The sequence below is a fragment of the Eleutherodactylus coqui genome, chromosome 7 (genome assembly GCF_035609145.1).
Source record: "Eleutherodactylus coqui strain aEleCoq1 chromosome 7, aEleCoq1.hap1, whole genome shotgun sequence".
Classification (NCBI taxonomy): domain Eukaryota; kingdom Metazoa; phylum Chordata; class Amphibia; order Anura; family Eleutherodactylidae; genus Eleutherodactylus; species Eleutherodactylus coqui.
The window spans coordinates 48,768,849-48,795,555 of record NC_089843.1 but is presented as its reverse complement, the minus strand read 5'-3'; the positions used below and the strand labels follow the sequence as shown (position 1 = coordinate 48,795,555).

The 26,707-nt window shown below is 38.4% G+C and overlaps 13 non-coding genes across 13 annotated transcripts; all 13 read left to right on the top strand.

Moving 5' to 3' along the window:
• Positions 1 to 332: 332 nt before the first annotated feature.
• TRNAT-UGU (transfer RNA threonine (anticodon UGU)) lies at positions 333 to 405 on the top strand. The gene has a single exon. It is a non-coding gene; the product is annotated as a tRNA-Thr (tRNA).
• A 3,152-nt stretch (positions 406 to 3,557) lies between these two features.
• Positions 3,558 to 3,630, top strand: TRNAT-UGU (transfer RNA threonine (anticodon UGU)). Its single transcript has one exon. It is a non-coding gene; the product is annotated as a tRNA-Thr (tRNA).
• Positions 3,631 to 5,167: 1,537 nt separating this feature from the next.
• TRNAT-UGU (transfer RNA threonine (anticodon UGU)) lies at positions 5,168 to 5,240 on the top strand. The gene has a single exon. It is a non-coding gene; the product is annotated as a tRNA-Thr (tRNA).
• Positions 5,241 to 6,777: 1,537 nt separating this feature from the next.
• Positions 6,778 to 6,850, top strand: TRNAT-UGU (transfer RNA threonine (anticodon UGU)). The gene has a single exon. It is a non-coding gene; the product is annotated as a tRNA-Thr (tRNA).
• Positions 6,851 to 8,387: 1,537 nt separating this feature from the next.
• On the top strand, positions 8,388 to 8,460 carry TRNAT-UGU (transfer RNA threonine (anticodon UGU)). Its single transcript has one exon. It is a non-coding gene; the product is annotated as a tRNA-Thr (tRNA).
• Positions 8,461 to 9,997: 1,537 nt separating this feature from the next.
• TRNAT-UGU (transfer RNA threonine (anticodon UGU)) lies at positions 9,998 to 10,070 on the top strand. Its single transcript has one exon. It is a non-coding gene; the product is annotated as a tRNA-Thr (tRNA).
• Positions 10,071 to 11,607: 1,537 nt separating this feature from the next.
• On the top strand, positions 11,608 to 11,680 carry TRNAT-UGU (transfer RNA threonine (anticodon UGU)). The gene has a single exon. It is a non-coding gene; the product is annotated as a tRNA-Thr (tRNA).
• Positions 11,681 to 13,217: 1,537 nt separating this feature from the next.
• On the top strand, positions 13,218 to 13,290 carry TRNAT-UGU (transfer RNA threonine (anticodon UGU)). The gene has a single exon. It is a non-coding gene; the product is annotated as a tRNA-Thr (tRNA).
• Positions 13,291 to 14,827: 1,537 nt separating this feature from the next.
• On the top strand, positions 14,828 to 14,900 carry TRNAT-UGU (transfer RNA threonine (anticodon UGU)). Its single transcript has one exon. It is a non-coding gene; the product is annotated as a tRNA-Thr (tRNA).
• A 1,537-nt stretch (positions 14,901 to 16,437) lies between these two features.
• On the top strand, positions 16,438 to 16,510 carry TRNAT-UGU (transfer RNA threonine (anticodon UGU)). Its single transcript has one exon. It is a non-coding gene; the product is annotated as a tRNA-Thr (tRNA).
• A 1,536-nt stretch (positions 16,511 to 18,046) lies between these two features.
• On the top strand, positions 18,047 to 18,119 carry TRNAT-UGU (transfer RNA threonine (anticodon UGU)). The gene has a single exon. It is a non-coding gene; the product is annotated as a tRNA-Thr (tRNA).
• Positions 18,120 to 19,656: 1,537 nt separating this feature from the next.
• Positions 19,657 to 19,729, top strand: TRNAT-UGU (transfer RNA threonine (anticodon UGU)). Its single transcript has one exon. It is a non-coding gene; the product is annotated as a tRNA-Thr (tRNA).
• A 1,537-nt stretch (positions 19,730 to 21,266) lies between these two features.
• TRNAT-UGU (transfer RNA threonine (anticodon UGU)) lies at positions 21,267 to 21,339 on the top strand. Its single transcript has one exon. It is a non-coding gene; the product is annotated as a tRNA-Thr (tRNA).
• The last annotated feature ends 5,368 nt before the right edge of the window (positions 21,340 to 26,707 follow it).

Here is a 26,707-nt window from a genome sequence, read left to right as displayed (position 1 = left end):
CTTTTAAACCTGCAATTTGAATCAAGGAAGGAAAAAGTCCTTCAAAACTTTTTCTGTTCAACCCTCTGACTATTAAATCCTCAACTAATATAAAGCAGTGCTGCACCAGGGAATGAAAAACTGCTCCAGGCTTTATATTTCATCCCAAGAATTGGACTCTTAGCACGACCAAACTTTCTTTGAGTTTCGCAATTTTTTCGACTTGTGTATTTGAGGATGGCCGCATGATCTTTTCAGGAAGCATGGGTTCATTCCTACTTATGACATTCTAAGATTTTTGAAAAAGGAATATAGAATTGGTCAAAAATATTGTGGGACTGTTTCAAAATGCAGGCTTCATAGCTCAGGGGTTAGAGCACTGGTCTTGTAAACCAGGGGTCGTGAGTTCGATTCTCACTGAGGCCAAATTTTCTTAGTAAAGGCTATCGTGAACATCAAACCTTCTGAAAGTGGTTTTTGCCTATGAGAAAGCATCTTTCAACACTTTCTCTTTACAGCCCTCTGAATGCCAAAATCAAAAAGTCGAGATTTTATAGTCCTTTAATCTCACTTCAACAATTAAGCTCTTAACATGACCCAATTCTCTTCTGGTTGCAGAAAATTTTCATCGCCATGTAGGTCACTGTGACTGCATGCTCTTACCCTGGGAGCGAGACCTTGAATGCCACTTTACACAGGTGGGATATACCTTGAATGGAATGTGTTATCAGAACAATACCTATTGCTTGAATCAAAGTTTGATGTCACGCATAATTTTTAAATAATTTTAATGATTTGGGAAATTAAAATCTTGCAGTTTTCACTCTTTCCACCTAGCCCTATTATTCTGCTCTGTAGAAATCGCTTTTTAGTAGTGATCTGATTGTCATTACAGGCAGAATTACAAATATAGATAAAACCTTTTGTATTAATCAAAATGGATCACACCATTCACATTAGATCATGTGCACAACTCACTCAAACCTTTACTTGCAGGATTCCCTTAACACAGGTTAGCACATGCTTGGAGCACACTATCAGACGAACAATGCCTTCTCTCCCGTCTATTGTTTTGAAGCGCTTTTAGTTGCTTGCTTAGTCAAAAAAGATAAACCTTTTTTGTTGATGCTTACGATGATCTTTGGTATCTCACCAAAATCTGCAAGCTGCCGAATGGTTGAGCGGTCTGGGGGACTACGTTCAGGTTGTATGCTCTCCTGGACTTGTGGGCTCAAATACCGCTTCTGGCAGCTCAGTTTTGCTTAAATATTACCCAGGATGTTTTAGCAATTGCTACATGAAAATATTTTCAGAATAAAAAGACCTTCTGGTAAGAATGAAGAAAAAGGATTGCAGTGCCAAGCAGCACGAGGATTACCGAGGCATTAAGAACTGGGGCTTAACATCTTAGTCTAGGCTGATGGTGAAAAGAGCTGTTTTGGAACCATGTTAGTAGAACCAATGTGGCTGTTCTCAAGAAGCTAAATATTCTAGTACATAAGATGCTTTTTAATGGTGAATTGATGTTACTACCAGCTTTCAAATCTGCTTAGGTTTTTTCAACAGGGTTCTATCAGAACATAACTAAAAGAAAAGATATGCACACATACTGGGCTGATGTGAGCGCTTTGCTTTTAAACCTGCAATTTGAATCAAGGAAGGAAAAAGTCCTTCAAAACTTTTTCTGTTCAACCCTCTGACTATTAAATCCTCAACTAATATAAAGCAGTGCTGCACCAGGGAATGAAAAACTGCTCCAGGCTTTATATTTCATCCCAAGAATTGGACTCTTAGCACGACCAAACTTTCTTTGAGTTTCGCAATTTTTTCGACTTGTGTATTTGAGGATGGCCGCATGATCTTTTCAGGAAGCATGGGTTCATTCCTACTTATGACATTCTAAGATTTTTGAAAAAGGAATATAGAATTGGTCAAAAATATTGTGGGACTCTTTCAAAATGCAGGCTTCATAGCTCAGGGGTTAGACTCATGCACTGGTCTTGTAAACCAGGGGTCGTGAGTTCGATTCTCACTGAGGCCAAATTTTCTTAGTAAAGGCTATCGTGAACATCAAACCTTCTGAAAGTGGTTTTTGCCTATGAGAAAGGATCTTTCAACACTTTCTCTTTACAGCCCTCTGAATGCCAAAATCAAAAAGTCGAGATTTTATAGTCCTTTAATCTCACTTCAACAATTAAGCTCTTAACATGACCCAATTCTCTTCTGGTTGCAGAAAATTTTCATCGCCATGTAGGTCACTGTGACTGCATGCTCTTACCCTGGGAGCGAGACCTTGAATGCCACTTTACACAGGTGGGATATACCTTGAATGGAATGTGTTATCAGAACAATACCTATTGCTTGAATCAAAGTTTGATGTCACGCATAATTTTTAAATAATTTTAATGATTTGGGAAATTAAAATCTTGCAGTTTTCACTCTTTCCACCTAGCCCTATTATTCTGCTCTGTAGAAATCGCTTTTTAGTAGTGATCTGATTGTCATTACAGGCAGAATTACAAATATAGATAAAACCTTTTGTATTAATCAAAATGGATCACACCATTCACATTAGATCATGTGCACAACTCACTCAAACCTTTACTTGCAGGATTCCCTTAACACAGGTTAGCACATGCTTGGAGCACACTATCAGACGAACAATGCCTTCTCTCCCGTCTATTGTTTTGAAGCGCTTTTAGTTGCTTGCTTAGTCAAAAAAGATAAACCTTTTTTGTTGATGCTTACGATGATCTTTGGTATCTCACCAAAATCTGCAAGCTGCCGAATGGTTGAGCGGTCTGGGGGACTACGTTCAGGTTGTATGCTCTCCTGGACTTGTGGGCTCAAATACCGCTTCTGGCAGCTCAGTTTTGCTTAAATATTACCCAGGATGTTTTAGCAATTGCTACATGAAAATATTTTCAGAATAAAAAGACCTTCTGGTAAGAATGAAGAAAAAGGATTGCAGTGCCAAGCAGCACGAGGATTACCGAGGCATTAAGAACTGGGGCTTAACATCTTAGTCTAGGCTGATGGTGAAAAGAGCTGTTTTGGAACCATGTTAGTAGAACCAATGTGGCTGTTCTCAAGAAGCTAAATATTCTAGTACATAAGATGTTTTTTAATGGTGAATTGATGTTACTACCAGCTTTCAAATCTGCTTAGGTTTTTTCAACAGGGTTCTATCAGAACATAACTAAAAGAAAAGATATGCACACATACTGGGCTGATGTGAGCGCTTTGCTTTTAAACCTGCAATTTGAATCAAGGAAGGAAAAAGTCCTTCAAAACTTTTTCTGTTCAACCCTCTGACTATTAAATCCTCAACTAATATAAAGCAGTGCTGCACCAGGGAATGAAAAACTGCTCCAGGCTTTATATTTCATCCCAAGAATTGGACTCTTAGCACGACCAAACTTTCTTTGAGTTTCGCAATTTTTTCGACTTGTGTATTTGAGGATGGCCGCATGATCTTTTCAGGAAGCATGGGTTCATTCCTACTTATGACATTCTAAGATTTTTGAAAAAGGAATATAGAATTGGTCAAAAATATTGTGGGACTCTTTCAAAATGCAGGCTTCATAGCTCAGGGGTTAGAGCACTGGTCTTGTAAACCAGGGGTCGTGAGTTCGATTCTCACTGAGGCCAAATTTTCTTAGTAAAGGCTATCGTGAACATCAAACCTTCTGAAAGTGGTTTTTGCCTATGAGAAAGCATCTTTCAACACTTTCTCTTTACAGCCCTCTGAATGCCAAAATCAAAAAGTCGAGATTTTATAGTCCTTTAATCTCACTTCAACAATTAAGCTCTTAACATGACCCAATTCTCTTCTGGTTGCAGAAAATTTTCATCGCCATGTAGGTCACTGTGACTGCATGCTCTTACCCTGGGAGCGAGACCTTGAATGCCACTTTACACAGGTGGGATATACCTTGAATGGAATGTGTTATCAGAACAATACCTATTGCTTGAATCAAAGTTTGATGTCACGCATAATTTTTAAATAATTTTAATGATTTGGGAAATTAAAATCTTGCAGTTTTCACTCTTTCCACCTAGCCCTATTATTCTGCTCTGTAGAAATCGCTTTTTAGTAGTGATCTGATTGTCATTACAGGCAGAATTACAAATATAGATAAAACCTTTTGTATTAATCAAAATGGATCACACCATTCACATTAGATCATGTGCACAACTCACTCAAACCTTTACTTGCAGGATTCCCTTAACACAGGTTAGCACATGCTTGGAGCACACTATCAGACGAACAATGCCTTCTCTCCCGTCTATTGTTTTGAAGCGCTTTTAGTTGCTTGCTTAGTCAAAAAAGATAAACCTTTTTTGTTGATGCTTACGATGATCTTTGGTATCTCACCAAAATCTGCAAGCTGCCGAATGGTTGAGCGGTCTGGGGGACTACGTTCAGGTTGTATGCTCTCCTGGACTTGTGGGTTCAAATACCGCTTCTGGCAGCTCAGTTTTGCTTAAATATTACCCAGGATGTTTTAGCAATTGCTACATGAAAATATTTTCAGAATAAAAAGACCTTCTGGTAAGAATGAAGAAAAAGGATTGTAGTGCCAAGCAGCACGAGGATTACCGAGGCATTAAGAACTGGGGCTTAACATCTTAGTCTAGGCTGATGGTGAAAAGAGCTGTTTTGGAACCATGTTAGTAGAACCAATGTGGCTGTTCTCAAGAAGCTAAATATTCTAGTACATAAGATGCTTTTTAATGGTGAATTGATGTTACTACCAGCTTTCAAATCTGCTTAGGTTTTTTCAACAGGGTTCTATCAGAACATAACTAAAAGAAAAGATATGCACACATACTGGGCTGATGTGAGCGCTTTGCTTTTAAACCTGCAATTTGAATCAAGGAAGGAAAAAGTCCTTCAAAACTTTTTCTGTTCAACCCTCTGACTATTAAATCCTCAACTAATATAAAGCAGTGCTGCACCAGGGAATGAAAAACTGCTCCAGGCTTTATATTTCATCCCAAGAATTGGACTCTTAGCACGACCAAACTTTCTTTGAGTTTCGCAATTTTTTCGACTTGTGTATTTGAGGATGGCCGCATGATCTTTTCAGGAAGCATGGGTTCATTCCTACTTATGACATTCTAAGATTTTTGAAAAAGGAATATAGAATTGGTCAAAAATATTGTGGGACTGTTTCAAAATGCAGGCTTCATAGCTCAGGGGTTAGAGCACTGGTCTTGTAAACCAGGGGTCGTGAGTTCGATTCTCACTGAGGCCAAATTTTCTTAGTAAAGGCTATCGTGAACATCAAACCTTCTGAAAGTGGTTTTTGCCTATGAGAAAGCATCTTTCAACACTTTCTCTTTACAGCCCTCTGAATGCCAAAATCAAAAAGTCGAGATTTTATAGTCCTTTAATCTCACTTCAACAATTAAGCTCTTAACATGACCCAATTCTCTTCTGGTTGCAGAAAATTTTCATCGCCATGTAGGTCACTGTGACTGCATGCTCTTACCCTGGGAGCGAGACCTTGAATGCCACTTTACACAGGTGGGATATACCTTGAATGGAATGTGTTATCAGAACAATACCTATTGCTTGAATCAAAGTTTGATGTCACGCATAATTTTTAAATAATTTTAATGATTTGGGAAATTAAAATCTTGCAGTTTTCACTCTTTCCACCTAGCCCTATTATTCTGCTCTGTAGAAATCGCTTTTTAGTAGTGATCTGATTGTCATTACAGGCAGAATTACAAATATAGATAAAACCTTTTGTATTAATCAAAATGGATCACACCATTCACATTAGATCATGTGCACAACTCACTCAAACCTTTACTTGCAGGATTCCCTTAACACAGGTTAGCACATGCTTGGAGCACACTATCAGACGAACAATGCCTTCTCTCCCGTCTATTGTTTTGAAGCGCTTTTAGTTGCTTGCTTAGTCAAAAAAGATAAACCTTTTTTGTTGATGCTTACGATGATCTTTGGTATCTCACCAAAATCTGCAAGCTGCCGAATGGTTGAGCGGTCTGGGGGACTACGTTCAGGTTGTATGCTCTCCTGGACTTGTGGGTTCAAATACCGCTTCTGGCAGCTCAGTTTTGCTTAAATATTACCCAGGATGTTTTAGCAATTGCTACATGAAAATATTTTCAGAATAAAAAGACCTTCTGGTAAGAATGAAGAAAAAGGATTGTAGTGCCAAGCAGCACGAGGATTACCGAGGCATTAAGAACTGGGGCTTAACATCTTAGTCTAGGCTGATGGTGAAAAGAGCTGTTTTGGAACCATGTTAGTAGAACCAATGTGGCTGTTCTCAAGAAGCTAAATATTCTAGTACATAAGATGCTTTTTAATGGTGAATTGATGTTACTACCAGCTTTCAAATCTGCTTAGGTTTTTTCAACAGGGTTCTATCAGAACATAACTAAAAGAAAAGATATGCACACATACTGGGCTGATGTGAGCGCTTTGCTTTTAAACCTGCAATTTGAATCAAGGAAGGAAAAAGTCCTTCAAAACTTTTTCTGTTCAACCCTCTGACTATTAAATCCTCAACTAATATAAAGCAGTGCTGCACCAGGGAATGAAAAACTGCTCCAGGCTTTATATTTCATCCCAAGAATTGGACTCTTAGCACGACCAAACTTTCTTTGAGTTTCGCAATTTTTTCGACTTGTGTATTTGAGGATGGCCGCATGATCTTTTCAGGAAGCATGGGTTCATTCCTACTTATGACATTCTAAGATTTTTGAAAAAGGAATATAGAATTGGTCAAAAATATTGTGGGACTGTTTCAAAATGCAGGCTTCATAGCTTAGGGGTTAGAGCACTGGTCTTGTAAACCAGGGGTCGTGAGTTCGATTCTCACTGAGGCCAAATTTTCTTAGTAAAGGCTATCGTGAACATCAAACCTTCTGAAAGTGGTTTTTGCCTATGAGAAAGCATCTTTCAACACTTTCTCTTTACAGCCCTCTGAATGCCAAAATCAAAAAGTCGAGATTTTATAGTCCTTTAATCTCACTTCAACAATTAAGCTCTTAACATGACCCAATTCTCTTCTGGTTGCAGAAAATTTTCATCGCCATGTAGGTCACTGTGACTGCATGCTCTTACCCTGGGAGCGAGACCTTGAATGCCACTTTACACAGGTGGGATATACCTTGAATGGAATGTGTTATCAGAACAATACCTATTGCTTGAATCAAAGTTTGATGTCACGCATAATTTTTAAATAATTTTAATGATTTGGGAAATTAAAATCTTGCAGTTTTCACTCTTTCCACCTAGCCCTATTATTCTGCTCTGTAGAAATCGCTTTTTAGTAGTGATCTGATTGTCATTACAGGCAGAATTACAAATATAGATAAAACCTTTTGTATTAATCAAAATGGATCACACCATTCACATTAGATCATGTGCACAACTCACTCAAACCTTTACTTGCAGGATTCCCTTAACACAGGTTAGCACATGCTTGGAGCACACTATCAGACGAACAATGCCTTCTCTCCCGTCTATTGTTTTGAAGCGCTTTTAGTTGCTTGCTTAGTCAAAAAAGATAAACCTTTTTTGTTGATGCTTACGATGATCTTTGGTATCTCACCAAAATCTGCAAGCTGCCGAATGGTTGAGCGGTCTGGGGGACTACGTTCAGGTTGTATGCTCTCCTGGACTTGTGGGTTCAAATACCGCTTCTGGCAGCTCAGTTTTGCTTAAATATTACCCAGGATGTTTTAGCAATTGCTACATGAAAATATTTTCAGAATAAAAAGACCTTCTGGTAAGAATGAAGAAAAAGGATTGTAGTGCCAAGCAGCACGAGGATTACCGAGGCATTAAGAACTGGGGCTTAACATCTTAGTCTAGGCTGATGGTGAAAAGAGCTGTTTTGGAACCATGTTAGTAGAACCAATGTGGCTGTTCTCAAGAAGCTAAATATTCTAGTACATAAGATGCTTTTTAATGGTGAATTGATGTTACTACCAGCTTTCAAATCTGCTTAGGTTTTTTCAACAGGGTTCTATCAGAACATAACTAAAAGAAAAGATATGCACACATACTGGGCTGATGTGAGCGCTTTGCTTTTAAACCTGCAATTTGAATCAAGGAAGGAAAAAGTCCTTCAAAACTTTTTCTGTTCAACCCTCTGACTATTAAATCCTCAACTAATATAAAGCAGTGCTGCACCAGGGAATGAAAAACTGCTCCAGGCTTTATATTTCATCCCAAGAATTGGACTCTTAGCACGACCAAACTTTCTTTGAGTTTCGCAATTTTTTCGACTTGTGTATTTGAGGATGGCCGCATGATCTTTTCAGGAAGCATGGGTTCATTCCTACTTATGACATTCTAAGATTTTTGAAAAAGGAATATAGAATTGGTCAAAAATATTGTGGGACTGTTTCAAAATGCAGGCTTCATAGCTCAGGGGTTAGAGCACTGGTCTTGTAAACCAGGGGTCGTGAGTTCGATTCTCACTGAGGCCAAATTTTCTTAGTAAAGGCTATCGTGAACATCAAACCTTCTGAAAGTGGTTTTTGCCTATGAGAAAGCATCTTTCAACACTTTCTCTTTACAGCCCTCTGAATGCCAAAATCAAAAAGTCGAGATTTTATAGTCCTTTAATCTCACTTCAACAATTAAGCTCTTAACATGACCCAATTCTCTTCTGGTTGCAGAAAATTTTCATCGCCATGTAGGTCACTGTGACTGCATGCTCTTACCCTGGGAGCGAGACCTTGAATGCCACTTTACACAGGTGGGATATACCTTGAATGGAATGTGTTATCAGAACAATACCTATTGCTTGAATCAAAGTTTGATGTCACGCATAATTTTTAAATAATTTTAATGATTTGGGAAATTAAAATCTTGCAGTTTTCACTCTTTCCACCTAGCCCTATTATTCTGCTCTGTAGAAATCGCTTTTTAGTAGTGATCTGATTGTCATTACAGGCAGAATTACAAATATAGATAAAACCTTTTGTATTAATCAAAATGGATCACACCATTCACATTAGATCATGTGCACAACTCACTCAAACCTTTACTTGCAGGATTCCCTTAACACAGGTTAGCACATGCTTGGAGCACACTATCAGACGAACAATGCCTTCTCTCCCGTCTATTGTTTTGAAGCGCTTTTAGTTGCTTGCTTAGTCAAAAAAGATAAACCTTTTTTGTTGATGCTTACGATGATCTTTGGTATCTCACCAAAATCTGCAAGCTGCCGAATGGTTGAGCGGTCTGGGGGACTACGTTCAGGTTGTATGCTCTCCTGGACTTGTGGGTTCAAATACCGCTTCTGGCAGCTCAGTTTTGCTTAAATATTACCCAGGATGTTTTAGCAATTGCTACATGAAAATATTTTCAGAATAAAAAGACCTTCTGGTAAGAATGAAGAAAAAGGATTGTAGTGCCAAGCAGCACGAGGATTACCGAGGCATTAAGAACTGGGGCTTAACATCTTAGTCTAGGCTGATGGTGAAAAGAGCTGTTTTGGAACCATGTTAGTAGAACCAATGTGGCTGTTCTCAAGAAGCTAAATATTCTAGTACATAAGATGCTTTTTAATGGTGAATTGATGTTACTACCAGCTTTCAAATCTGCTTAGGTTTTTTCAACAGGGTTCTATCAGAACATAACTAAAAGAAAAGATATGCACACATACTGGGCTGATGTGAGCGCTTTGCTTTTAAACCTGCAATTTGAATCAAGGAAGGAAAAAGTCCTTCAAAACTTTTTCTGTTCAACCCTCTGACTATTAAATCCTCAACTAATATAAAGCAGTGCTGCACCAGGGAATGAAAAACTGCTCCAGGCTTTATATTTCATCCCAAGAATTGGACTCTTAGCACGACCAAACTTTCTTTGAGTTTCGCAATTTTTTCGACTTGTGTATTTGAGGATGGCCGCATGATCTTTTCAGGAAGCATGGGTTCATTCCTACTTATGACATTCTAAGATTTTTGAAAAAGGAATATAGAATTGGTCAAAAATATTGTGGGACTGTTTCAAAATGCAGGCTTCATAGCTCAGGGGTTAGAGCACTGGTCTTGTAAACCAGGGGTCGTGAGTTCGATTCTCACTGAGGCCAAATTTTCTTAGTAAAGGCTATCGTGAACATCAAACCTTCTGAAAGTGGTTTTTGCCTATGAGAAAGCATCTTTCAACACTTTCTCTTTACAGCCCTCTGAATGCCAAAATCAAAAAGTCGAGATTTTATAGTCCTTTAATCTCACTTCAACAATTAAGCTCTTAACATGACCCAATTCTCTTCTGGTTGCAGAAAATTTTCATCGCCATGTAGGTCACTGTGACTGCATGCTCTTACCCTGGGAGCGAGACCTTGAATGCCACTTTACACAGGTGGGATATACCTTGAATGGAATGTGTTATCAGAACAATACCTATTGCTTGAATCAAAGTTTGATGTCACGCATAATTTTTAAATAATTTTAATGATTTGGGAAATTAAAATCTTGCAGTTTTCACTCTTTCCACCTAGCCCTATTATTCTGCTCTGTAGAAATCGCTTTTTAGTAGTGATCTGATTGTCATTACAGGCAGAATTACAAATATAGATAAAACCTTTTGTATTAATCAAAATGGATCACACCATTCACATTAGATCATGTGCACAACTCACTCAAACCTTTACTTGCAGGATTCCCTTAACACAGGTTAGCACATGCTTGGAGCACACTATCAGACGAACAATGCCTTCTCTCCCGTCTATTGTTTTGAAGCGCTTTTAGTTGCTTGCTTAGTCAAAAAAGATAAACCTTTTTTGTTGATGCTTACGATGATCTTTGGTATCTCACCAAAATCTGCAAGCTGCCGAATGGTTGAGCGGTCTGGGGGACTACGTTCAGGTTGTATGCTCTCCTGGACTTGTGGGTTCAAATACCGCTTCTGGCAGCTCAGTTTTGCTTAAATATTACCCAGGATGTTTTAGCAATTGCTACATGAAAATATTTTCAGAATAAAAAGACCTTCTGGTAAGAATGAAGAAAAAGGATTGTAGTGCCAAGCAGCACGAGGATTACCGAGGCATTAAGAACTGGGGCTTAACATCTTAGTCTAGGCTGATGGTGAAAAGAGCTGTTTTGGAACCATGTTAGTAGAACCAATGTGGCTGTTCTCAAGAAGCTAAATATTCTAGTACATAAGATGCTTTTTAATGGTGAATTGATGTTACTACCAGCTTTCAAATCTGCTTAGGTTTTTTCAACAGGGTTCTATCAGAACATAACTAAAAGAAAAGATATGCACACATACTGGGCTGATGTGAGCGCTTTGCTTTTAAACCTGCAATTTGAATCAAGGAAGGAAAAAGTCCTTCAAAACTTTTTCTGTTCAACCCTCTGACTATTAAATCCTCAACTAATATAAAGCAGTGCTGCACCAGGGAATGAAAAACTGCTCCAGGCTTTATATTTCATCCCAAGAATTGGACTCTTAGCACGACCAAACTTTCTTTGAGTTTCGCAATTTTTTCGACTTGTGTATTTGAGGATGGCCGCATGATCTTTTCAGGAAGCATGGGTTCATTCCTACTTATGACATTCTAAGATTTTTGAAAAAGGAATATAGAATTGGTCAAAAATATTGTGGGACTGTTTCAAAATGCAGGCTTCATAGCTCAGGGGTTAGAGCACTGGTCTTGTAAACCAGGGGTCGTGAGTTCGATTCTCACTGAGGCCAAATTTTCTTAGTAAAGGCTATCGTGAACATCAAACCTTCTGAAAGTGGTTTTTGCCTATGAGAAAGCATCTTTCAACACTTTCTCTTTACAGCCCTCTGAATGCCAAAATCAAAAAGTCGAGATTTTATAGTCCTTTAATCTCACTTCAACAATTAAGCTCTTAACATGACCCAATTCTCTTCTGGTTGCAGAAAATTTTCATCGCCATGTAGGTCACTGTGACTGCATGCTCTTACCCTGGGAGCGAGACCTTGAATGCCACTTTACACAGGTGGGATATACCTTGAATGGAATGTGTTATCAGAACAATACCTATTGCTTGAATCAAAGTTTGATGTCACGCATAATTTTTAAATAATTTTAATGATTTGGGAAATTAAAATCTTGCAGTTTTCACTCTTTCCACCTAGCCCTATTATTCTGCTCTGTAGAAATCGCTTTTTAGTAGTGATCTGATTGTCATTACAGGCAGAATTACAAATATAGATAAAACCTTTTGTATTAATCAAAATGGATCACACCATTCACATTAGATCATGTGCACAACTCACTCAAACCTTTACTTGCAGGATTCCCTTAACACAGGTTAGCACATGCTTGGAGCACACTATCAGACGAACAATGCCTTCTCTCCCGTCTATTGTTTTGAAGCGCTTTTAGTTGCTTGCTTAGTCAAAAAAGATAAACCTTTTTTGTTGATGCTTACGATGATCTTTGGTATCTCACCAAAATCTGCAAGCTGCCGAATGGTTGAGCGGTCTGGGGGACTACGTTCAGGTTGTATGCTCTCCTGGACTTGTGGGTTCAAATACCGCTTCTGGCAGCTCAGTTTTGCTTAAATATTACCCAGGATGTTTTAGCAATTGCTACATGAAAATATTTTCAGAATAAAAAGACCTTCTGGTAAGAATGAAGAAAAAGGATTGTAGTGCCAAGCAGCACGAGGATTACCGAGGCATTAAGAACTGGGGCTTAACATCTTAGTCTAGGCTGATGGTGAAAAGAGCTGTTTTGGAACCATGTTAGTAGAACCAATGTGGCTGTTCTCAAGAAGCTAAATATTCTAGTACATAAGATGCTTTTTAATGGTGAATTGATGTTACTACCAGCTTTCAAATCTGCTTAGGTTTTTTCAACAGGGTTCTATCAGAACATAACTAAAAGAAAAGATATGCACACATACTGGGCTGATGTGAGCGCTTTGCTTTTAAACCTGCAATTTGAATCAAGGAAGGAAAAAGTCCTTCAAAACTTTTTCTGTTCAACCCTCTGACTATTAAATCCTCAACTAATATAAAGCAGTGCTGCACCAGGGAATGAAAAACTGCTCCAGGCTTTATATTTCATCCCAAGAATTGGACTCTTAGCACGACCAAACTTTCTTTGAGTTTCGCAATTTTTTCGACTTGTGTATTTGAGGATGGCCGCATGATCTTTTCAGGAAGCATGGGTTCATTCCTACTTATGACATTCTAAGATTTTTGAAAAAGGAATATAGAATTGGTCAAAAATATTGTGGGACTGTTTCAAAATGCAGGCTTCATAGCTCAGGGGTTAGAGCACTGGTCTTGTAAACCAGGGGTCGTGAGTTCGATTCTCACTGAGGCCAAATTTTCTTAGTAAAGGCTATCGTGAACATCAAACCTTCTGAAAGTGGTTTTTGCCTATGAGAAAGCATCTTTCAACACTTTCTCTTTACAGCCCTCTGAATGCCAAAATCAAAAAGTCGAGATTTTATAGTCCTTTAATCTCACTTCAACAATTAAGCTCTTAACATGACCCAATTCTCTTCTGGTTGCAGAAAATTTTCATCGCCATGTAGGTCACTGTGACTGCATGCTCTTACCCTGGGAGCGAGACCTTGAATGCCACTTTACACAGGTGGGATATACCTTGAATGGAATGTGTTATCAGAACAATACCTATTGCTTGAATCAAAGTTTGATGTCACGCATAATTTTTAAATAATTTTAATGATTTGGGAAATTAAAATCTTGCAGTTTTCACTCTTTCCACCTAGCCCTATTATTCTGCTCTGTAGAAATCGCTTTTTAGTAGTGATCTGATTGTCATTACAGGCAGAATTACAAATATAGATAAAACCTTTTGTATTAATCAAAATGGATCACACCATTCACATTAGATCATGTGCACAACTCACTCAAACCTTTACTTGCAGGATTCCCTTAACACAGGTTAGCACATGCTTGGAGCACACTATCAGACGAACAATGCCTTCTCTCCCGTCTATTGTTTTGAAGCGCTTTTAGTTGCTTGCTTAGTCAAAAAAGATAAACCTTTTTTGTTGATGCTTACGATGATCTTTGGTATCTCACCAAAATCTGCAAGCTGCCGAATGGTTGAGCGGTCTGGGGGACTACGTTCAGGTTGTATGCTCTCCTGGACTTGTGGGTTCAAATACCGCTTCTGGCAGCTCAGTTTTGCTTAAATATTACCCAGGATGTTTTAGCAATTGCTACATGAAAATATTTTCAGAATAAAAAGACCTTCTGGTAAGAATGAAGAAAAAGGATTGTAGTGCCAAGCAGCACGAGGATTACCGAGGCATTAAGAACTGGGGCTTAACATCTTAGTCTAGGCTGATGGTGAAAAGAGCTGTTTTGGAACCATGTTAGTAGAACCAATGTGGCTGTTCTCAAGAAGCTAAATATTCTAGTACATAAGATGCTTTTTAATGGTGAATTGATGTTACTACCAGCTTTCAAATCTGCTTAGGTTTTTTCAACAGGGTTCTATCAGAACATAACTAAAAGAAAAGATATGCACACATACTGGGCTGATGTGAGCGCTTTGCTTTTAAACCTGCAATTTGAATCAAGGAAGGAAAAAGTCCTTCAAAACTTTTTCTGTTCAACCCTCTGACTATTAAATCCTCAACTAATATAAAGCAGTGCTGCACCAGGGAATGAAAAACTGCTCCAGGCTTTATATTTCATCCCAAGAATTGGACTCTTAGCACGACCAAACTTTCTTTGAGTTTCGCAATTTTTTCGACTTGTGTATTTGAGGATGGCCGCATGATCTTTTCAGGAAGCATGGGTTCATTCCTACTTATGACATTCTAAGATTTTTGAAAAAGGAATATAGAATTGGTCAAAAATATTGTGGGACTGTTTCAAAATGCAGGCTTCATAGCTCAGGGGTTAGAGCACTGGTCTTGTAAACCAGGGGTCGTGAGTTCGATTCTCACTGAGGCCAAATTTTCTTAGTAAAGGCTATCGTGAACATCAAACCTTCTGAAAGTGGTTTTTGCCTATGAGAAAGCATCTTTCAACACTTTCTCTTTACAGCCCTCTGAATGCCAAAATCAAAAAGTCGAGATTTTATAGTCCTTTAATCTCACTTCAACAATTAAGCTCTTAACATGACCCAATTCTCTTCTGGTTGCAGAAAATTTTCATCGCCATGTAGGTCACTGTGACTGCATGCTCTTACCCTGGGAGCGAGACCTTGAATGCCACTTTACACAGGTGGGATATACCTTGAATGGAATGTGTTATCAGAACAATACCTATTGCTTGAATCAAAGTTTGATGTCACGCATAATTTTTAAATAATTTTAATGATTTGGGAAATTAAAATCTTGCAGTTTTCACTCTTTCCACCTAGCCCTATTATTCTGCTCTGTAGAAATCGCTTTTTAGTAGTGATCTGATTGTCATTACAGGCAGAATTACAAATATAGATAAAACCTTTTGTATTAATCAAAATGGATCACACCATTCACATTAGATCATGTGCACAACTCACTCAAACCTTTACTTGCAGGATTCCCTTAACACAGGTTAGCACATGCTTGGAGCACACTATCAGACGAACAATGCCTTCTCTCCCGTCTATTGTTTTGAAGCGCTTTTAGTTGCTTGCTTAGTCAAAAAAGATAAACCTTTTTTGTTGATGCTTACGATGATCTTTGGTATCTCACCAAAATCTGCAAGCTGCCGAATGGTTGAGCGGTCTGGGGGACTACGTTCAGGTTGTATGCTCTCCTGGACTTGTGGGTTCAAATACCGCTTCTGGCAGCTCAGTTTTGCTTAAATATTACCCAGGATGTTTTAGCAATTGCTACATGAAAATATTTTCAGAATAAAAAGACCTTCTGGTAAGAATGAAGAAAAAGGATTGTAGTGCCAAGCAGCACGAGGATTACCGAGGCATTAAGAACTGGGGCTTAACATCTTAGTCTAGGCTGATGGTGAAAAGAGCTGTTTTGGAACCATGTTAGTAGAACCAATGTGGCTGTTCTCAAGAAGCTAAATATTCTAGTACATAAGATGCTTTTTAATGGTGAATTGATGTTACTACCAGCTTTCAAATCTGCTTAGGTTTTTTCAACAGGGTTCTATCAGAACATAACTAAAAGAAAAGATATGCACACATACTGGGCTGATGTGAGCGCTTTGCTTTTAAACCTGCAATTTGAATCAAGGAAGGAAAAAGTCCTTCAAAACTTTTTCTGTTCAACCCTCTGACTATTAAATCCTCAACTAATATAAAGCAGTGCTGCACCAGGGAATGAAAAACTGCTCCAGGCTTTATATTTCATCCCAAGAATTGGACTCTTAGCACGACCAAACTTTCTTTGAGTTTCGCAATTTTTTCGACTTGTGTATTTGAGGATGGCCGCATGATCTTTTCAGGAAGCATGGGTTCATTCCTACTTATGACATTCTAAGATTTTTGAAAAAGGAATATAGAATTGGTCAAAAATATTGTGGGACTCTTTCAAAATGCAGGCTTCATAGCTCAGGGGTTAGAGCACTGGTCTTGTAAACCAGGGGTCGTGAGTTCGATTCTCACTGAGGCCAAATTTTCTTAGTAAGGCTATCGTGAACATCAAACCTTCTGAAAGTGGTTTTTGCCTATGAGAAAGCATCTTTCAACACTTTCTCTTTACAGCCCTCTGAATGCCAAAATCAAAAAGTCGAGATTTTATAGTCCTTTAATCTCACTTCAACAATTAAGCTCTTAACATGACCCAATTCTCTTCTGGTTGCAGAAAATTTTCATCGCCATGTAGGTCACTGTGACTGCATGCTCTTACCCTGGGAGCGAGACCTTGAATGCCACTTTACACAGGTGGGATATACCTTGAATGGAATGTGTTATCAGAACAATACCTATTGCTTGAATCAAAGTTTGATGTCACGCATAATTTTTAAATAATTTTAATGATTTGGGAAATTAAAATCTTGCAGTTTTCACTCTTTCCACCTAGCCCTATTATTCTGCTCTGTAGAAATCGCTTTTTAGTAGTGATCTGATTGTCATTACAGGCAGAATTACAAATATAGATAAAACCTTTTGTATTAATCAAAATGGATCACACCATTCACATTAGATCATGTGCACAACTCACTCAAACCTTTACTTGCAGGATTCCCTTAACACAGGTTAGCACATGCTTGGAGCACACTATCAGACGAACAATGCCTTCTCTCCCGTCTATTGTTTTGAAGCGCTTTTAGTTGCTTGCTTAGTCAAAAAAGATAAACCTTTTTTGTTGATGCTTACGATGATCTTTGGTATCTCACCAAAATCTGCAAGCTGCCGAATGGTTGAGCGGTCTGGGGGACTACGTTCAGGTTGTATGCTCTCCTGGACTTGTGGGTTCAAATACCGCTTCTGGCAGCTCAGTTTTGCTTAAATATTACCCAGGATGTTTTAGCAATTGCTACATGAAAATATTTTCAGAATAAAAAGACCTTCTGGTAAGAATGAAGAAAAAGGATTGTAGTGCCAAGCAGCACGAGGATTACCGAGGCATTAAGAACTGGGGCTTAACATCTTAGTCTAGGCTGATGGTGAAAAGAGCTGTTTTGGAACCATGTTAGTAGAACCAATGTGGCTGTTCTCAAGAAGCTAAATATTCTAGTACATAAGATGCTTTTTAATGGTGAATTGATGTTACTACCAGCTTTCAAATCTGCTTAGGTTTTTTCAACAGGGTTCTATCAGAACATAACTAAAAGAAAAGATATGCACACATACTGGGCTGATGTGAGCGCTTTGCTTTTAAACCTGCAATTTGAATCAAGGAAGGAAAAAGTCCTTCAAAACTTTTTCTGTTCAACCCTCTGACTATTAAATCCTCAACTAATATAAAGCAGTGCTGCACCAGGGAATGAAAAACTGCTCCAGGCTTTATATTTCATCCCAAGAATTGGACTCTTAGCACGACCAAACTTTCTTTGAGTTTCGCAATTTTTTCGACTTGTGTATTTGAGGATGGCCGCATGATCTTTTCAGGAAGCATGGGTTCATTCCTACTTATGACATTCTAAGATTTTTGAAAAAGGAATATAGAATTGGTCAAAAATATTGTGGGACTGTTTCAAAATGCAGGCTTCATAGCTCAGGGGTTAGAGCACTGGTCTTGTAAACCAGGGGTCGTGAGTTCGATTCTCACTGAGGCCAAATTTTCTTAGTAAAGGCTATCGTGAACATCAAACCTTCTGAAAGTGGTTTTTGCCTATGAGAAAGCATCTTTCAACACTTTCTCTTTACAGCCCTCTGAATGCCAAAATCAAAAAGTCGAGATTTTATAGTCCTTTAATCTCACTTCAACAATTAAGCTCTTAACATGACCCAATTCTCTTCTGGTTGCAGAAAATTTTCATCGCCATGTAGGTCACTGTGACTGCATGCTCTTACCCTGGGAGCGAGACCTTGAATGCCACTTTACACAGGTGGGATATACCTTGAATGGAATGTGTTATCAGAACAATACCTATTGCTTGAATCAAAGTTTGATGTCACGCATAATTTTTAAATAATTTTAATGATTTGGGAAATTAAAATCTTGCAGTTTTCACTCTTTCCACCTAGCCCTATTATTCTGCTCTGTAGAAATCGCTTTTTAGTAGTGATCTGATTGTCATTACAGGCAGAATTACAAATATAGATAAAACCTTTTGTATTAATCAAAATGGATCACACCATTCACATTAGATCATGTGCACAACTCACTCAAACCTTTACTTGCAGGATTCCCTTAACACAGGTTAGCACATGCTTGGAGCACACTATCAGACGAACAATGCCTTCTCTCCCGTCTATTGTTTTGAAGCGCTTTTAGTTGCTTGCTTAGTCAAAAAAGATAAACCTTTTTTGTTGATGCTTACGATGATCTTTGGTATCTCACCAAAATCTGCAAGCTGCCGAATGGTTGAGCGGTCTGGGGGACTACGTTCAGGTTGTATGCTCTCCTGGACTTGTGGGTTCAAATACCGCTTCTGGCAGCTCAGTTTTGCTTAAATATTACCCAGGATGTTTTAGCAATTGCTACATGAAAATATTTTCAGAATAAAAAGACCTTCTGGTAAGAATGAAGAAAAAGGATTGTAGTGCCAAGCAGCACGAGGATTACCGAGGCATTAAGAACTGGGGCTTAACATCTTAGTCTAGGCTGATGGTGAAAAGAGCTGTTTTGGAACCATGTTAGTAGAACCAATGTGGCTGTTCTCAAGAAGCTAAATATTCTAGTACATAAGATGCTTTTTAATGGTGAATTGATGTTACTACCAGCTTTCAAATCTGCTTAGGTTTTTTCAACAGGGTTCTATCAGAACATAACTAAAAGAAAAGATATGCACACATACTGGGCTGATGTGAGCGCTTTGCTTTTAAACCTGCAATTTGAATCAAGGAAGGAAAAAGTCCTTCAAAACTTTTTCTGTTCAACCCTCTGACTATTAAATCCTCAACTAATATAAAGCAGTGCTGCACCAGGGAATGAAAAACTGCTCCAGGCTTTATATTTCATCCCAAGAATTGGACTCTTAGCACGACCAAACTTTCTTTGAGTTTCGCAATTTTTTCGACTTGTGTATTTGAGGATGGCCGCATGATCTTTTCAGGAAGCATGGGTTCATTCCTACTTATGACATTCTAAGATTTTTGAAAAAGGAATATAGAATTGGTCAAAAATATTGTGGGACTGTTTCAAAATGCAGGCTTCATAGCTCAGGGGTTAGAGCACTGGTCTTGTAAACCAGGGGTCGTGAGTTCGATTCTCACTGAGGCCAAATTTTCTTAGTAAAGGCTATCGTGAACATCAAACCTTCTGAAAGTGGTTTTTGCCTATGAGAAAGCATCTTTCAACACTTTCTCTTTACAGCCCTCTGAATGCCAAAATCAAAAAGTCGAGATTTTATAGTCCTTTAATCTCACTTCAACAATTAAGCTCTTAACATGACCCAATTCTCTTCTGGTTGCAGAAAATTTTCATCGCCATGTAGGTCACTGTGACTGCATGCTCTTACCCTGGGAGCGAGACCTTGAATGCCACTTTACACAGGTGGGATATACCTTGAATGGAATGTGTTATCAGAACAATACCTATTGCTTGAATCAAAGTTTGATGTCACGCATAATTTTTAAATAATTTTAATGATTTGGGAAATTAAAATCTTGCAGTTTTCACTCTTTCCACCTAGCCCTATTATTCTGCTCTGTAGAAATCGCTTTTTAGTAGTGATCTGATTGTCATTACAGGCAGAATTACAAATATAGATAAAACCTTTTGTATTAATCAAAATGGATCACACCATTCACATTAGATCATGTGCACAACTCACTCAAACCTTTACTTGCAGGATTCCCTTAACACAGGTTAGCACATGCTTGGAGCACACTATCAGACGAACAATGCCTTCTCTCCCGTCTATTGTTTTGAAGCGCTTTTAGTTGCTTGCTTAGTCAAAAAAGATAAACCTTTTTTGTTGATGCTTACGATGATCTTTGGTATCTCACCAAAATCTGCAAGCTGCCGAATGGTTGAGCGGTCTGGGGGACTACGTTCAGGTTGTATGCTCTCCTGGACTTGTGGGTTCAAATACCGCTTCTGGCAGCTCAGTTTTGCTTAAATATTACCCAGGATGTTTTAGCAATTGCTACATGAAAATATTTTCAGAATAAAAAGACCTTCTGGTAAGAATGAAGAAAAAGGATTGTAGTGCCAAGCAGCACGAGGATTACCGAGGCATTAAGAACTGGGGCTTAACATCTTAGTCTAGGCTGATGGTGAAAAGAGCTGTTTTGGAACCATGTTAGTAGAACCAATGTGGCTGTTCTCAAGAAGCTAAATATTCTAGTACATAAGATGCTTTTTAATGGTGAATTGATGTTACTACCAGCTTTCAAATCTGCTTAGGTTTTTTCAACAGGGTTCTATCAGAACATAACTAAAAGAAAAGATATGCACACATACTGGGCTGATGTGAGCGCTTTGCTTTTAAACCTGCAATTTGAATCAAGGAAGGAAAAAGTCCTTCAAAACTTTTTCTGTTCAACCCTCTGACTATTAAATCCTCAACTAATATAAAGCAGTGCTGCACCAGGGAATGAAAAACTGCTCCAGGCTTTATATTTCATCCCAAGAATTGGACTCTTAGCACGACCAAACTTTCTTTGAGTTTCGCAATTTTTTCGACTTGTGTATTTGAGGATGGCCGCATGATCTTTTCAGGAAGCATGGGTTCATTCCTACTTATGACATTCTAAGATTTTTGAAAAAGGAATATAGAATTGGTCAAAAATATTGTGGGACTGTTTCAAAATGCAGGCTTCATAGCTCAGGGGTTAGAGCACTGGTCTTGTAAACCAGGGGTCGTGAGTTCGATTCTCACTGAGGCCAAATTTTCTTAGTAAAGGCTATCGTGAACATCAAACCTTCTGAAGTGGTTTTTGCCTATGAGAAAGCATCTTTCAACACTTTCTCTTTACAGCCCTCTGAATGCCAAAATCAAAAAGTCGAGATTTTATAGTCCTTTAATCTCACCTTCAACAATTAAGCTCTTAACATGACCCAATTCTCTTCTGGTTGCAGAAAATTTTCATCGCCATGTAGGTCACTGTGACTGCATGCTCTTACCCTGGGAGCGAGACCTTGAATGCCACTTTACACAGGTGGGATATACCTTGAATGGAATGTGTTATCAGAACAATACTATTGCTTGAATCAAAGTTTGATGTCACGCATAATTTTTAAATAATTTTAATGATTTGGGAAATTAAAATCTTGCAGTTTTCACTCTTTCACCTAGCCCTATTATTCTGCTCTGTAGAAATCGCTTTTTAGTAGTGATCTGATTGTCATTACAGGCAGAATTACAATATAGATAAAACCTTTTGTATTAATCAAAATGGATCACACCATTCACATTAGATCATGTGCACAACTCACTCAAACCTTTACTTGCAGGATTCCCTTAACACAGGTTAGCACATGCTTGGAGCACACTATCAGACGAACAATGCCTTCTCTCCCGTCTATTGTTTTGAAGCGCTTTTAGTTGCTTGCTTAGTCAAAAAAGATAAACCTTTTTTGTTGATGCTTACGATGATCTTTGGTATCTCACCAAATCTGCAAGCTGCCGAATGGTTGAGCGGTCTGGGGGACTACGTTCAGGTTGTATGCTCTCCTGGACTTGTGGGTTCAAATACCGCTTCTGGCAGCTCAGTTTTGCTTAAATATTACCCAGGATGTTTTAGCAATTGCTACATGAAAATATTTTCAGAATAAAAAGACCTTCTGGTAAGAATGAAGAAAAAGGATTGTAGTGCCAAGCAGCACGAGGATTACCGAGGCATTAAGAACTGGGCTTAACATCTTAGTCTAGGCTGATGGTGAAAAGAGCTGTTTTGGAACCATGTTAGTAGAACCAATGTGGCTGTTCTCAAGAAGCTAAATATTCTAGTACATAAGATGCTTTTTAATGGTGAATTGATGTTACTACCAGCTTTCAAATCTGCTTAGGTTTTTTCAACAGGGTTCTATCAGAACATAACTAAAAGAAAAGATATGCACACATACTGGGCTGATGTGAGCGCTTTGCTTTTAAACCTGCAATTTGAATCAAGGAAGGAAAAAGTCCTTCAAAACTTTTTCTGTTCAACCCTCTGACTATTAAATCCTCAACTAATATAAAGCAGTGCTGCACCAGGGAATGAAAAACTGCTCCAGGCTTTATATTTCATCCCAGAATTGGACTCTTAGCACGACCAAACTTTCTTTGAGTTTCGCAATTTTTTCGACTTGTGTATTTGAGGATGGCCGCATGATCTTTTCAGGAAGCATGGGTTCATTCCTACTTATGACATTCTAAGATTTTTGAAAAAGGAATATAGAATTGGTCAAAAATATTGTGGGACTGTTTCAAAATGCAGGCTTCATAGCTCAGGGTTAGAGCACTGGTCTTGTAAACCAGGGGGTCGTGAGTTCGATCTCACTGAGGCCAAATTTTCTTAGTAAAGGCTATCGTGAACATCAAACCTTCTGAAAGTGGTTTTTGCCTATGAGAAAGCATCTTTCAACACTTTCTCTTTACAGCCCTCTGAATGCCAAAATCAAAAGTCGAGATTTTATAGTCCTTTAATCTCACTTCAACAATTAAGCTCTTAACATGACCCAATTCTCTTCTGGTTGCAGAAAATTTTCATCGCCCATGTAGGTCACTGTGACTGCATGCTCTTACCCTGGGAGCGAGACCTTGAATGCCACTTTACACAGGTGGGATATACCTTGAATGGAATGTGTTATCAGAACAATACCTATTGCTTGAATCAAAGTTTGATGTCACGCATAATTTTTAAATAATTTTAATGATTTGGGAAATTAAAATCTTGCAGTTTTCACTCTTTCCACCTAGCCCTATTATTCTGCTCTGTAGAAATCGCTTTTTAGTAGTGATCTGATTGTCATTACAGCAGAATTACAAATATAGATAAAACCTTTTGTATTAATCAAATGGATCACACCATTCACATTAGATCATGTGCACAACTCACTCAAACCTTTACTTGCAGGATTCCTTAACACAGGTTAGCACATGCTTGGAGCACACTATCAGACGAACAATGCCTTCTCTCCCGTCTATTGTTTTGAAGCGCTTTTAGTTGCTTGCTTAGTCAAAAAGATAAACCTTTTTTGTTGATGCTTACGATGATCTTTGGTATCTCACCAAAATCTGCAAGCTGCCGAATGGTTGAGCGGTCTGGGGGACTACGTTCAGGTTGTATGCTCTCCTGGACTTGTGGGTTCAAATACCGCTTCTGGCAGCTCAGTTTTGCTTAAATATTACCAGGATGTTTTAGCAATTGCTACATGAAAATATTTTCAGAATAAAAAGACCTTCTGGTAAGAATGAAGAAAAAGGATTGTAGTGCCAAGCAGCACGAGGATTACCGAGGCATTAAGAACTGGGGCTTAACATCTTAGTCTAGGCTGATGGTGAAAAGAGCTGTTTGGAACCATGTTAGTAGAACCAATGTGGCTGTTCTCAAGAAGCTAAATATTCTAGTACATAAGATGCTTTTTAATGGTGAATTGATGTTACTACAGCTTTCAATCTGCTTAGGTTTTTTCAACAGGGTTCTATCAGAACATAACTAAAAGAAAAGATATGCACACATACTGGGCTGATGTGAGCGCTTTGCTTTTAAACCTGCAATTGAATCAAGGAAGGAAAAAGTCCTTCAAAACTTTTTCTGTTCAACCCTCTGACTATTAAATCCTCAACTAATATAAAGCAGTGCTGCACCAGGGAATGAAAAACTGCTCCAGGCTTTATATTTCATCCCAAGAATTGGACTCTTAGCACGACCAAACTTTCTTTGAGTTTCGCAATTTTTTCGACTTGTGTATTTGAGGATGGCCGCATGATCTTTTCAGGAAGCATGGGTTCATTCCTACTTATGACATTCTAAGATTTTTGAAAAGGAATATAGAATTGGTCAAAAATATTGTGGACTCTTTCAAAATGCAGGCTTCATAGCTCAGGGTTAGAGCACTGGTCTTGTAAACCAGGGTCGTGAGTTCGATTCTCACTGAGGCCAAATTTTCTTAGTAAAGGCTATCGTGAACATCAACCTTCTGAAAGTGGTTTTTGCCTATGAGAAAGCATCTTTCAACACTTTCTCTTTACAGCCCTCTGAATGCCAAAATCAAAAAGTCGAGATTTTATAGTCCTTTAATCTCACTTCAACAATTAAGCTCTTAACATGACCCAATTCTCTTCTGGTTGCAGAAAATTTTCATCGCCATGTAGGTCACTGTGACTGCATGCTCTTACCCTGGGAGCGAGACCTTGAATGCCACTTTACACAGGTGGGATATACCTTGAATGGAATGTGTTATCAGAACAATACCTATTGCTTGAATCAAAGTTTGATGTCACGCATAATTTTTAAATAATTTTAATGATTTGGGAAATTAAAATCTTGCAGTTTTCACTCTTTCCACCTAGCCCTATTATTCTGCTCTGTAGAAATCGCTTTTTAGTAGTGATCTGATTGTCATTACAGGCAGAATTACAAATATAGATAAAACCTTTTGTATTAATCAAAATGGATCACACCATTCACATTAGATCATGTGCACAACTCACTCAAACCTTTACTTGCAGGATTCCCTTAACACAGGTTAGCACATGCTTGGAGCACACTATCAGACGAACAATGCCTTCTCTCCCGTCTATTGTTTTGAAGCGCTTTTAGTTGCTTGCTTAGTCAAAAAGATAACCTTTTTTGTTGATGCTTACGATGATCTTTGGTATCTCACCAAAATCTGCAAGCTGCCGAATGGTTGAGCGGTCTGGGGGACTACGTTCAGGTTGTATGCTCTCCTGGACTTGTGGGTTCAAATACCGCTTCTGGCAGCTCAGTTTTGCTTAAATATTACCCAGGATGTTTTAGCAATTGCTACATGAAAATATTTTCAGAATAAAAAGACCTTCTGGTAAGAATGAAGAAAAAGGATTGTAGTGCCAAGCAGCACGAGGATTACCGAGGCATTAAGAACTGGGGCTTAACATCTTAGTCTAGGCTGATGGTGAAAGAAGCTGTTTTGGAACCATGTTAGTAGAACCAATGTGGCTGTTCTCAAGAAGCTAAATATTCTAGTACATAAGATGCTTTTTAATGGTGAATTGATGTTACTACCAGCTTTTCAAATCTGCTTAGGTTTTTCAACAGGGTTCTATCAGAACATAACTAAAAGAGAAAAGATATGCACACATACTGGGCTGATGTGAGCGCTTTGCTTTTAAACCTGCAATTTGAATCAAGGAAGGAAAAAGTCCTTCAAAACTTTTTCTGTTCAACCCTCTGACTATTAAATCCTCAACTAATATAAAGCAGTGCTGCACCAGGGAATGAAAAACTGCTCCAGGCTTTAAATTTCATCCCAAGAATTGGACTCTTAGCACGACCAAACTTTCTTTGAGTTTCGCAATTTTTTCGACTTGTGTATTTGAGGATGGCCGCATGATCTTTTCAGGAAGCATGGGTCATTCCTACTTATGACATTCTAAGATTTTTGAAAAAGGAATATAGAATTGGTCAAAAATATTGTGGGACTGTTTCAAAATGCAGGCTTCATAGCTCAGGGTTAGAGCACTGGTCTTGTAAACCAGGGGTCGTGAGTTCGATTCTCACTGAGGCCAAATTTTCTTAGTAAAGGCTATCGTGAACATCAAACCTTCTGAAAGTGGTTTTTGCCTATGAGAAAGCATCTTCAACACTTTCTCTTTACAGCCCTCTGAATGCCAAAATCAAAAAGTCGAGATTTTATAGTCCTTTAATCTCACTTCAACAATTAAGCTCTTAACATGACCCAATTCTCTTCTGGTTGCAGAAAATTTTCATCGCCATGTAGGTCACTGTGACTGCATGCTCTTACCCTGGGAGCGAGACCTTGAATGCCACTTTACACAGGTGGGATATACCTTGAATGGAATGTGTTATCAGAACAATACCTATTGCTTGAATCAAAGTTTGATGTCACGCATAATTTTTAAATAATTTTAATGATTTGGAAATTAAAATCTTGCAGTTTTCACTCTTTCCACCTAGCCCTATTATTCTGCTCTGTAGAAATCGCTTTTTAGTAGTGATCTGATTGTCATTACAGGCAGAATTACAAATATAGATAAAACCTTTTGTATTATCAAAATGGATCACACCATTCACATTAGATCATGTGCACAACTCACTCAAACCTTTAA